At 44.8% G+C, this 13,962-nt stretch overlaps 1 long non-coding RNA gene across 1 annotated transcript; it reads right to left on the bottom strand.

The window, feature by feature from the left end:
- Positions 1–2,338: 2,338 nt before the first annotated feature.
- On the bottom strand, positions 2,339–5,253 carry LOC127295990 (uncharacterized). The gene is made up of 3 exons (XR_007848209.2): positions 4,675–5,253; positions 4,475–4,587; positions 2,339–3,979 (listed from the first exon to the last, which is right to left on the bottom strand). It is a non-coding gene; the product is annotated as an uncharacterized lncRNA (long non-coding RNA).
- Between the last annotated feature and the right edge of the window lie 8,709 nt (positions 5,254–13,962).

Here is a 13,962-nt window from a genome sequence, read left to right as displayed (position 1 = left end):
ATGACATAAAGTGTGCATAAAACATGTAGATAACATCAATAATGTGGCATGGAACACAAGAAATTATCGATACGTCGGAGACGTATCATTGCACACTTAGCATCTTGTCAAGTGCGGATTTCCCTTCATGACGTTTTTCCAAGTCTTTCTTCAAAGAAAGGACTTGGGCCTCGAGCTCTTTGATTTCCTCTACATGGTTAGTAGGAATACAAGTACTAGAGGAAGTAGAATCTTCATTGTTAGAGCAACAAGGCAAAGCAAGTAATCCAAAACAAGGTCTATCACTAGTTTGACTAGATGGATTACTAGGACTAGCACATGGCAATATAGCATTTTGAGTAGAGGTTGTGCTAACATCCACATGAGGCTCACAAGATGTTACCTTAGTGATACTTGCCTCATGAGCAAACTTTAGCCCATCATAGGAAATTAGAAGATCATCATGAGAGCCCGAGAGCCTTTTATGACATTCTTCCAATTCCCTATAATTGCTAGTTAGCAACTCAAGTTGAGCCCTTAGCTCAACATTCTCCTTTAAGATAGATGCTTCACAAGAAGTAGAGTTAGTAGCACAAGCATCAACAATAGATTTTTCATTTTCAATCTCATAGGATTCAAATTTTTGTGTAAGCATAAAATTAGTATGCTTCTCATCTTTTAGCTCTTGCTTGAGGACATTGAATCTCATTCTCCCATTTTCAACATGGGACTCCAACTCCACTATGGTTTCCTTGTATTTATTCAAGGTTTCCATAGAGTTTTCGAGATTAGCACGAGCTTCTTTATTACCATGAAGAGAAGCGTATACCATTCCCATATCATGCAACAAGGTATTATATTCTTCATCATTATCATCATCATCACTCTCATCGTTAGAGGATGTGTTAGGAGTCAAAGTAGGAGATACCTTTGATCCATTTGCCATAAGGCACATGTGCATACCGGAGAATGAAGATGAAGATATTCTTGAATCCTCATTTGAAATCATGTCTTGATCCATAGAGTGTTCGGTTTCCTCTACATTGTTAGTCAACAACCAACTAGAGGGAATAGTAGCATTTTGATTATGGGACCAAGACAAGGCAAGCATATCATCATGAGTACAGGTGGCGATGGGGACGGGGATGGCCGGGGATGACTCCACTGTCCCCGCCCCGGTACCCGCCAATACCCATCCCCGCCAATCCCCGCCAGGCTACCGGGGAGGAAACTGTCCCCGTCCCCACCAATGTCGGGTATCCGCCACCCGCCGGGTATCCATGGGGACCTCGACGGCGATGAGGGAGAGGGCGAATTCTGATGCAAGAAGACGACGGAGATGAGTTGACTTTGATGTGGGACGTCGCCGGAGATGGGCCGATGCGGGACGACGCCGATGATGGGCTGAAGATGATACAGAAGACGCGCCCTTGCTGATGTGGAAGTGCGGAACGACGCCAGCGTGCTCTTGCCGGAAGCGTCGAGCACGGCGCACGCGCGCGAGCTCGTAGGTGCGGCCGCGCTATACTTGTTTCCCTGGAGAAGTGAGATTTGGGATTTGGGGAGATATTGAGGGAGTTGCGGCCGGGAGAGGTGGGGGTCGTGGTCTAGAGATTCAGATTGAATGATTGGAGTGGGCAGGGACCACGTGCAGGCAACTAAGCTACATTTTATGTCTCCCTAGCCCACGTATATGAGATTATCGGGTATCCACGGAGTCCCCGCGGGGGGAAATTGATCCCCGTACCAGCCCCGCCAGACTATCAGGTATCCGCCAGCCAATCCCCATGGGTAGAATTCGCCCCCCGTCCCCGCTTCGAGGCGGGTAAATCCCCGCGGGTACCCGCCCCCACGGGGAAAATTGCCACCTTGAATCATGAGATCTATGTAAGGAATCCACACATGATATGCAAGGACTATCAACACAAGCATGTAAATTATTTTCAATGCTAGATGTGTTTAAGTCCAAAGAGGAAGCATTGCAATGGGATAGAGATGAAGAATCATCACTGTTGAGCACAATATCAACATTACAATTTTCCTCACCACTCACCATATCATTACCTCGTGTCTTGCTACACGTTGGTGAAGTGGAAGAAGATGAGAACTCATCACGTCCGGAGGTGGAAGAAACTTGGAGCTCTTCATGATGTGAAGAGGTAGAGAGCTCCTTGGAGACACCACCGACCAAATGAGAAATGGATCCACCTGTGACGCCCCGGAACCGGTACCCTGAGGATTCCAGCGATCCCGCCGAAATCCGCACGATATCGATCCAGAGACGCCCTCCGACACGACGTGCGCGACAAATCACACACGTGATGCCAGAGGAATTAACACGAGCGGTAACATTACAACAGGATTACAATAGAGCCCACAAGATACATATATTACATCAACGACTCCAACGAGTCAAGATACAAATATACAATACAAAGATCCAAATCATACAGAAGATCGATTACGTCCGAGTACGGACAAGACGCAAATTGGACTAAGAGTCCTGAAGATAACCAGTGGCGTCCATAACCCTGCCCAGGCCAAGCCGGAAGGGTAACCTTGCTAACGTCGTCTTCATCGAGCATATCTTCATACCTGCCCGGTTATGTCCCGTAGAAGCAGCAATAAGTACGGGTTCGTACTTAACAAGACTTCAAGACGTATAAGCATTCGTCAACCAGTCGTCCTTTGTACTTGAGGCACGCAGGGGACTTAGAGGACGCAAGAGGAACGTCATAGGCAATATGGTGGAGTTAAGCGGCAGCGCAAGCACTAAAAACCTATAGAGACACTCTACAACATTCGTCTATTCAGAGAAGGTGAGAGAGCGCATAAGGTAATAGATAAATACTACACAAACATAACCCAGCCAGATACACATATCCCCTTCAACAATTGCGAAGAGGCAATGTAAAAGGCACTCAACGGTGGACAAGTTTTATTAGGTATCGGTTGTAGTAATGCTATATTACTACGCAAGTTATTAGCAGATTATTAGCAACAAGATAACGGTGTAAGTTGTTCTATGATCAAGCTATACAATTCCAAGTCGTCCATAACCGCGGACACGGCTTATCGATAAGATGTACACCCTGCAGGGGTTGCCCAAATGTAACCATACGCATGCTCGACCCACTTACGACAGGTGGATGTCTCACAACAAGACCGTTCCCAGTTCAACAAGAAAGTCTAGGGGGCCACCCGACTAAGCTACCCGTGACGAAGTCCGGCCGTACTCCGAGACGGACTCAGGGTTTGCGTCGGCAGCTAGGCGTGCAAACCACACGCTTCGCTAAACGTCCCGCGGGGTACAGTACAGAATATAAACACCCAAAGGCAACAGGAAGTAAACACCCGAAGGCAACAGTATATAAACATGCATGCGCCAAATAAAACCAAGGTTGTGGCCCCCTTTTCAACTGACTTGAGAAAAGGTAATGGGTGAGGGGGGTCCCAATAATCGTCCCCACGCATGGGTAGAGCGCTCAATCTCGGAACAGATAACAAGAACTCGGGTCCTAGGGGACATTAGCGAGTCAAAGTTCCGATGCTTTCGCAAAGGGGCTCACAGATGCCTCTGCTTACAATTTTAGTTGTTAACAATAAAGTAAAGCATGTGTATCTCCAACAACTGATATAGCATGTGATAACCGCCCAACAACCCAACATATCCCGATAAGATAACAACAACGGTAACGAGATAAAACAGCACTAGCATGCACTACGACTCGCAAGGCGGACCCGATAACCAAACAATAGCTGTAGGTGGTTGGTGGAGTCAATATAGGCTGCTTGAGGTAACAAGTGGAAGGGACACGTGACAAGAACGCAACTTAAGGATAGCATGAGAGAGAAGGCAAAATAAAATAGGTGAGCGACTCCTGCAGGGACAGGAGTATAAGGGAAAATGCTTGCCTGTTAAAGCTCGCCGAGGAACATTCGGAGAACTTGCCGTATCTCACCACACCACTTCGTGATCCTATCCGGGAAGAAGCAAATGCTACAACAAACATCGGATGCAAATCTTACTACTACGGAGAAGAATCGGCATGCTCCAGATATAATATGCATGCTGGACATGGCAAGGATGATGCGATGCACTTATCCAATTTAATCGGAGTCGGAACCCCAGACAAACAAATTAGGTTAGAGTTGCATTTTCTACCGGCAAATTTAAGTGTTGATTAGCATGGCATAACATGGCAGGGGTGCGCTACTTCAATATTAAACGTAGCGGGGAAGACCTAATTGGAATTCCGAAATACTCCGCATATATGTTAGGTGATTATGCAAAACTACCACGACGTGTCATGATGCGTGATGCAAACAGATGTATGGATGACGTATTTATGATCCTCATATTTTTCTGATCAAAATTCATATAAAATACATTTTAATCCGAGTTACGGTTTAGAAGATATGATTTTTGCAAGATTTTAACATATTCTGCAATTTTCCAGAAAACAGAAAAGGGGCTGGGACGAACTGGCTGAACCTGCGATATCTCTGGGCCGGATCTGGCCTGGAAGTGGCGATGGATAAGAGCTGGGCGCACGGGGAGACAGGCTGGGTCGGAGGATCTGGGTCAAGGCCCATCAGGCGCCGGATCTGGTCAAAGCAGAACAAAAAGGTGGGCTTAGTTGCAGCGGTGGGAATTGAACTCAGGATCTCCACATCCTGGAAGAATGGACGAACCAACTGGGCTGATGCATCTGCTGTTGGTCGAAAGGAGGTGTGCAGCCTTTTGAACCAGGCCAACGCGGAAGCTCCTGGAAGAACAGCCATGGTGGAGCTCGCAGTCGAGCGTCGATCTGGGAATTCCGAACGAACCAGGACAGGGCGAGATGGCGTCGGGGGTGCGGATTGACGCGCTGAACCTGATGGTGGTGGTGCCGGATCCAGGGGCTCGTCGGAGCATCGCCGGCGTCGAGCTCCTGCGGAGGTTACCGGTGGTCAACATCGGTAGAAAATAAACGAGGACGAGAACTAGACGGGGAAGAGGTCTAGAAGAACGAGCACATCACCAGGGAGCCGTGGATGAGGTCGGAGAGGACGGGGGAGGTCTCCAGCGGTCGTAATCGACGATGAACTCGCCGGAGTTGGAGAAGGGAACGGTGATTTTGTCGTTGATGGAGCCAGCCCCGGCTCGATTCCTTGAACCAGGTTAAAGAGGAGGACGAGGCGCATCCGCCGGTGCCCTCGGAACGGCGGGGGATGGTCTGTGGAGGCGGAGCCATGGTGAGGACGGTGGTGGCAGTGGGGGTTTCTTCTCCATCTCGTTTCTCTTGCAGAGGAAGAAAAGGGAAGGCGAGAGAGACGTGAGGGAGGAGGATGGGTGGTTGCAGCCTTGCAAAGAGGATAAGGGAGAGAGGGGAGGCGCAGGCGAGGCTGTGGGGCGTCGGTGGTGGAGGACCAGAGGCTCACGCAGCTCTCGTGAAGGAAGAAGACGACAAGGAGATCTTTCTCCTTTCGCTGAATGGGTACGGCGGGGTTGGGCCAGAGGAGAGAGATGGGCCGCCGGTGGGGGAAAAAGAAGAGAAGGCCAGGGAGAGGAAGGCTACGGGCCAAGGAGGGATGGCCTGGTTAGGTTAGAGGGAGGTTTTCTTAGATGAAAGAAAAAGAAGGGATTTTATTAAACCATATGAGAAGGAAAAGAAAAATAGTTTTTGTTTAGAAATAAATTTTATTTGATAAAATCTTGTGCATGATATGATGCATACACCATGATGATGCATAAAAGGAAAGCACAAACAAATCTAATTGGGATGCTACCCGGGGCCGTTACACCACCAAACATTTCCTTAAGCTTGATCCACATCTCATGAGACGACTTTCGCTTTATATATATCAAAAACCTACGAAAATCTGGTCTCAAGGAGAATAAAAGCTCATTAGATACTTGAGCTTCAAGATGTAAGTTTTTCTCATCCTCTAAAGATAGATTTTGAGGGTCCATCGGAGGAGAAAAACCTACATCTAGAAATCGCTCTATATTTGGACACAGGGTCCGAAGATTACAAAGCAAGAAATTTCTCCACAAAAGATAATGTGTGCCATTAAAGATTATTGTGTCATTGTGCACTATATTACTAGCCGACATCTTTACTCTCAAGGCGGTGAAGCCTTAAACAAGGAGAGACCTTGCTCTGATACCAATTGAAAGGACGAGATGTCGCCTAGAGGGGGGTGAATAGGCGTTTAAAAACTCTTGCGGATTTGCCTTGTAAGAATGCGGAATTAAACTAACGTTTAGTTTACAAGCACAACTCCTAAATATGCTAGGCTCAACTAAGTGCAACAATAACAACTAGAGCTAAGCAAGATAGGCACAAGATATATGAAGCACAAGTGATACCAAGATATATGTACTTCAAGCACGATGGCTATCACAAGGAAAATAAGGTCGGGTATAGAAATAACCGAGGCACGCGGAGACGAGGATGTATTCTCGTGTTCCCTTTCCTTTGCAAGAATGTACTTCACGTTTGGAGGAGTGGAGGTCCCACGAAGGAATCCCCAACGCCACGAAGGCTCACCCTACTCTCCGAGCCACACCCACGAAGGATAATGGACCTTTCCTTATGGTTAGCTTTTCCTCCACTCCGGAGATGGCAAGCTCCACAACCACATCACAAGCTCCACGAAGGAGAAGCTCGCGCCTCTTCACAATCTTCCTTGAAGAGATCACCGGAGAACCAACCGCCAAGCCAACTAGGAGGTCTCCCTCCAAGAGTAACAAGCTCACGGTCTCTCACTCGAACTAATCGTGGTGGAGAGCTCAACACTATGCAATGATGCAAAGCAAAAACACTAGAGGTGTTCAAATCCTTCACACTCAAATCCCACCCAAGCAACAAATGCTAGGATGATATTAGTGAGGAAGAACAATGGAGGAAATCAACAAATGACTCCAAGATCTAGATCCCAAGAGTTCCCCTCACTTAGAGGAGAAATGGATTGGTGGAGGTTGTAGATCTAGATCTCCTCTCTTAGATCCCTCAAGAATGAGCAAGAATCATGGGAGGGAAGGGAGAGGAAGCAAGCTCAAGAGGTTCAACAATGGTGGTCAAAACATGCTCAAGAACCCTAGAAAACTGTTGGGGAAGAAGCCCCTTTTATAGCCAAACGAAATATGACCGTTTGGGGCAGATCTGGGAGTTTTTCGTGCAGCCTGGCGTGAGAGCAGGTCGACCGGGCCAGGGACCGGGCCGCCTGGCGGGAGAGCCGGTCAGACCGGGCCAGGGACCGGGCGCCCCTGAAAGCCCCCTGGAAACCGTCCGGTTGGCACCGGTGTGGGAGCCGGTCTGTGCCGGACGAGCCGGTGAGACAGTCGGCGCCACCGGGCCAAACATGAAAACATGGTTTACAAAAACCATGATAACTTTTGCGTCCGGACTCCGATTTCGATGATCTTGGGCTTGTTGGAATGAGAACAAAAAGTCCTACAACTTTATGCATAGAAACATCACTGTCCACCCACGGAGTAAAAATCATAAGATGAATGTTTGGCCTATCTATAAAAGAGACACCGGTAAAACCTCCAAGCTTGAAAATGCAATAGAAGATGCATATGGATTCCGTTTTCGATGAACTTGGGCATGTTGTAAAGCTAGCAACAAGCTCAAGAACCTCACATAGAGAAACACCAAGAAGAAATAAGATTTATGGAATGCAAAGCATGCAAAGGGTTGAGCTCCCTAAGATGATGTGATCAAGTTACCCAACCGAAAGCCCCTCTTGATAGTGCGACTATGTATCCTATAACCCGGTCTCCCAACAACCACCTTGAGACCGGTAAAAGGAAAACCTAGAAAGGTCATACCTTTTCCTTGCGCATCCCGCTTGATCTCGATGATAGCTCTTCAAGCTCCACTCAAGCCGGAATGCCTCACTTGATCATTGTTGCTTCGTGAAGACTCACAAATGCTCCCCCATACACCATGATGGGAAAGCTCCATTGATGCACATCTTCACATGTACATTATCACCAAAATGGACGGCAAGATTCAAGCATATGATCCTCTTGAGATGCTCAATCTTGAACTTGCCCAAATCAACCTTGATGACGATCACCACTTGACGTCATCCTCTCATGGGCTATATGAGATCTCACTTTTGATGCATGCCCATGGAAAGATACCTAACCCACATAGACAACACAAGGGAACATATATGATGGGTTAGTTCATAAAACATAATTGACACGGCTTACCCTACCACATGACTTCTCGTGGCACATTCTTCATGCTTCATGTGTTGACCAAACTTGAATCTATTCTTCACTCTTTGTATTGGTCAACCTTGTATCTTCTCATGCTCTATCATACTATCTTGATGTGTATATAGAATTCTTCATTTGCTTGCATGCTCTAAATCTTAGTCAACCATAGCTCAACTTAAGAGACTATCATGACACTGACTTAGATCCATAACTTGAATTCTTCACTTGGAATCAAGCACTCATGATCTTGATCATTCATTGCTTATCACATAAGCTAGAGCATGGCTAATATTGAGTTCCACATAAGAACTCCATCTTCATTTCTTCTTCTTGATCATATCACATATATATCTTTAAATCGATGATCTTGATGCCAATACACAAGGTATATCTTTATCTTCATGGCATCCATACTTGAATCCAACACATGGACTACAAGTAGTACCTATGGAATATTCCTTCATATAAACTCAATGAAAACATTAGTCCATAGGGGTTGTCATTAATTACCAAAACCACACATAGGGGCAATATACCCTTACAATCTCCCCCATTTTGGTAATTGATGACAACCACAATAAGAGGGTTTATATAATGAATATTAGAAAAAATTATGCAACTTATCCGAGAATAAGTTGTATACAAGAGGTTGTATTTGATATGGTCAAGTAACATGAAGCTACTAGCCCATATCAAAACCAGCTCTACTCACACAACTACAACTAATGCAAGGGATGTGAGTAGAACAAACATATATAGAGAAAACTCCCCCACAATGTATGCACGTATGATGAACATGAATACATTGCATACATTGTCAAGATTAACCTTCAGGACAGTTTCCACTATATATATACAACCATGCAAGACATATAAATATGGAATGCGTGAGAGGAAAAACACTTAAGCACAAACCAAACTTAAGTATAAAACCATTCCCTTAAACCCTCTAAACTTTTCCCCCATTGGCATCAAGTGCCAAAATGGGTGAAAATTTTAGAAAGCCAATATAATGTGAGTTCCTCCCCAAGTGTGCACTTCTCTTAATTTGAGTAGAGTCAAATGCACATATCCAATGACGAATACTTGAAGGAAGTCAAACCATATTGAGGATCAAGGATTGCATAAAGATAACATGGTGACGAAGGCTTCAACAAATAAAGCAAGCAATCGAAGATCCAATTGGACAAACAACGATATCATGATAAGAGAGATATAGTGCTTTAAATAAAATAAGGAATCTCCCCAAGGTTCGTGCATAATTTATAGTGTTTGCATTTGAATACAATATGCACAAACATGGAATCCTTACTCCCTCTATATCATTTAGAACACAACCAAGATAAAGATAATATGCTTATCAAGAATAACTTGAGTCCAACAATTACGAGATATGAGTGCATGAAGAAAACAAATAAACCAAGCACTCATAAATCTTCTTTACCAACACCAATAAGAAACAAAAGGATAAAAGATGGTCGGCAAAGAACAAGGATATCAAGGTGATGGATTAACGCTCTTATGTATATAAGTTTCTAAAGTGGACAAAGTGATCCATAAAGAAACATGCACACACAAGAGGTTAACAAAATAGATAAGACAAGATATCCAAGATGAAGTCATAAAATATACCAAAGGATGTTTGTTTAAGAAGCATATATAGCCTATGGCTCCAATTTTCACTTATGTTATATGAATGAACTTCAACCAAGTTAAATCTCAAAGACATCACAACTAACAATAAGGGAAGTAAAGCTAGTTGGAATGTTTTGAGAGAGGCAACAAGTATCACAAATAGGGGTTTATTTCGTAATTTTATCAAAATTGCACATAAGTGTTCTTTGAGGAATTGATATGCAATAAATTGCTAGAGGGCATATTTGGGTAGGTGAATCATAAACATGATTTTATATATATTCTCAATATATGCATCTTCTCAAATTACTCAAATGTACAATAAGAAGTTTTATTTAAAAGGATTTTTCAATAACCTCAATAATTTCAAAATAAATAACTTCATGCCAAGATGCAACCTACAAGAGGTTGGATGCTATATGAGTAATGGCATGATGTAGTAGATAAGAGTTCATCGATCATTCTAGCTTGTATCCAATTCTCATATGGTGACAACACCTTCCTTATAGATGAGACAAGCCTCCATTGCATCTCCAATGTACCTAAAACAACATGCAAGTACATCTTGGCCCCAAAACTCATTGGGTCCAACATGGTTAGACTAACCACAATATATAGGACATACTCCATATAAATATGTGCATATTTAGATGAAATTTGAATTTCATGCACATCTTAGCCATTTAGGATTTGATGGAGTATACCCTATATAATGGATCAAAGAAAGAAAGCATGCTATAAATATAAATAAATTACATATAGGCATGCACAAAGACTTTTAAAGATCCAAGAAAGATACACTTTGGACAAAACACCAAATAAATTCAAGAAGACATAAAGATGTGACCAAACAAATTTGTTGTCCAAACTATATCAAAGAAGCAAATCACAAAAGATTTGTTCAACCAATTTCAACAAATGAACTAAGTAAAGATCATTGAGCATAAAAGATGAATAAAGCCACACATGCTCAAAGATTTATCTCATTAAAGCAAATAAAACATGTAAGAAGGAATGAGATAGCAAACACCCAAAAGAGCAAGGTTCGAACAAATAAACCAAACCCTCTACACTTTTCACAATGGCACAATGTACCGTAAAGAAAAGGTTTGTCTTCCAAAATGAATACTTGATATGAATCAAAATAATTTATCAAAAGATTTTTCAAAGGGACAAGGAAGACACATGGGAACAACCACTACTAGGAAAAGGCCTAGCCGTAAGACTGCCATCAGTGGCGCACCATGACTGCTGTGCGCCACTACTACTTAGCAGTGGCGCACCACAAAACGGTGGGCCACTGTTACAAAAGTAGTAGTGGCGCACCTTGATTCTGGTGCGCCATAAGTAAGTGGTGACAGGAGGCCAGGTCCTCCCCCAACCTAGTAGTGGCGCACGTCTCCGGGGTGCGCCACTGCTACATTCCTTACCTATGGCGCACGTTGTAGAGGTGCGCCACTGCTAGGAGGTGTCCAGAGCCCGTTTAGAGATGATAGGCTTAGCAATGGCGCACTGCTGTGGTGCGCCACTGCTACGTAGGTTACCTATGGCGCATGTCATTAGGTGCGCCACTGCTAGGGGGTGGCCAGAGCCCCTTTAGAGATGAGAGGCATAGCAGTGGTGCACCACTTTGTTGGTTTTATGCTTTGTGTGTGACCGGTTCCGATCGTCTTGCACACACACGTGTGTGTGCACATATATATGTTATGCGATTATTCTACACCGAGGAAAAGGACATGAAGAGCGATTATCAGAACTCCGGGGTAACGATGGAGTCCTACACCGGCCGGTGACGTCAAGCAGAGATACTACGGAAAGATCGAGGAGATCTGGGAGCTGAGCTACGCCGGAGAGAATGTGCCGATGTTCCGTGTCAGGTGGGCCAAGAACGTCATAAAAGAAGACCGGTATTTCACTACCATGGTTATATACCCGAAGCCAAATCCAAGACAGCGGGCGCAAAGGTCACCGCGAAATATGAGCCATGGGTACTAGCTTCCCAAGTGGACCAATGCTTCTTCATTACCGACCCGCAAAATTAAGCCCAGCCGTGTTGTCGTGAGGAGAGGCAAAAGGAGCATCATATCGGAATGGATGGAGCCGCCAACGAGCTAGACTTGACCAGTACGGCGATCCGAAGATGGAAGATGACGACGACGATGATGAAGAACCATACACAACAAGAAGAAGCGCGCAGGACCACCCTACCTAAAGGCCGTCCATTCAAGAGAAGAAGTCTAGGAGTTCCGGGGCTAAATTATTCAACCGCGAGAAAGAAGGGCAAGAAGATTGTGAAAAGATAATTATGTATCATTTTCTTGTATGAATAATGGATGTCATATTGTTAATCTACACATTGTACCAATCAAAATAGACATATAATTTATATTTTTGGATATTTTCTAGATTCTATAGTATTTTAAATATTCTACATAATTATAATTATTTATGCCTTTTATTTTGGTGTATTATGCTATTTTGGATGTTTATTATAGTGTTAAATCAATTTAAAAAGAAAAGTAAAAAAATTGGGGCCGCCAGGGTTCAAACCTGGGCGGCAGGGTTTGGCTCAAACCAACCAGGGACAGAGCCAATGCGGTACGATTCGGGATATGTCAATCCACCCAACGTTTTTCTTTTGACAAAACCATAAAGTGGCAGTGGCGCACCTCTAGAGGTGCGCCATTGTTAAGCCTCATAGTGGCGCACCACTAGAGGTGCGCTATTGCTAAGTGTGTCTGGGGACTTAGCCAAAATTCCCCTTCTCTTCCCCGTCCCGACCAGATCCATTCACTCCTCTCCGCCGGCGACGCCCATTCACCACTGCGGCCTCCTCTCCGACGCCACCTCACCGGCGACACGAGCGACGCCCTCCTATCCTCGCCACCCCGGCGACGCCCTCCTCTCCTCGCCACCGACGCCGACGCCCTCCTCTGCATCGTCACCGATGCCCCCTCGATCTTGATCTCCGACGTCGCGCAGGTACGTCCCCCTCGACGGCGGCCGCCTCCCCCTCGATTCACCTCGATCCCCACCCACCTCACGTTCTCTCCCCCACGCAGATCCTCTCAAGCTCGCCGCGGAGCAGGAGTAGCACGTCGGCGACCTCGTCTGTGACCCCCTTCGAACTCCGCCCCATCGAGCTGCTGGCCAACCCCGTGCTCACCTGCGCCACCGCGACCGACGCCGGCTACCCCAGCAACTTCTTCGCCAACCTGTTCCTCTACGTGCAGGTGAGCCACCTCCTCCTTCTGTCATTATGCTTCTGCATCAAATGCCTCTCCTTCATAGTTTAGATGAAACAATATAGCTTACTAAATTGACTAGGCAAGATGCTCTGTATATTTTTGAGAGAAAAACACAAACATTTGAGTTTAGCTTAGTTTTCTTTATATGACTTGAGCACTGGCATTCATTGATGCAACATAGCTTGGCCTAATCATTTTGTGATTCCTATTAATTTTCCTTAGAGGAGCAATACTGCTAGCATTACATTAGGATAAGGTGAATATATGACTCTGTTTAAGGTATTTTACATTAATATATCAAGTAGTATTGAGTGATTATTGAACTTGTATTCCACTATAAGAAAATAGGAGGAAAAGGTGAAACCATTCTTGAATGTGGGCATGTTCATATCTAGTTTTGTGGTTCTGTTCATACAAATAGCACACTTGCTTCATTTGGCTGATCAAAGAAATTCATGGTAAATATGTAGTTGGTGTTGTGTCTGTATTTGGCTGCTATAGTATATATCTTGCAAGGTTTTGTTTTGGAATGAACACCGTAAACTGCAGCATGAGGATTTCATCTGTATTCTAGGTACTATGTGCTTGCTAGGTTGCTTGCTGCTGCTGCTATGTGCTTGCTAGGTTGCTGCTATGTGCTTGCTAGGTTGCTTGCTTGCTGCTGCTGCTATGTGCTTGCTAGGCTGCTGCTGCTATATATGTGCTTGCTTGCTGCTGCTGCTGCTAGGTTGCTTGCTTGCTTGCTTGCTGCTGCTGCTAGGTTGTTAGGTGCAGGAATACTCTCTGTAATTTTGATTTCACAAAAGGAGTTCATAGGAATGCAGCTAGTTCTTTGTAGTTTAGTTTTACCATTTATTTTGTTGCAGATGTAGCAAGCAA

The sequence above is a fragment of the Lolium perenne genome, chromosome 4, assembly GCF_019359855.2.
Source record: "Lolium perenne isolate Kyuss_39 chromosome 4, Kyuss_2.0, whole genome shotgun sequence".
Classification (NCBI taxonomy): domain Eukaryota; kingdom Viridiplantae; phylum Streptophyta; class Magnoliopsida; order Poales; family Poaceae; genus Lolium; species Lolium perenne.
The sequence above is the reverse complement of the archived record's forward strand: the minus strand, read 5'-3'. Positions and strand labels throughout refer to the sequence as shown.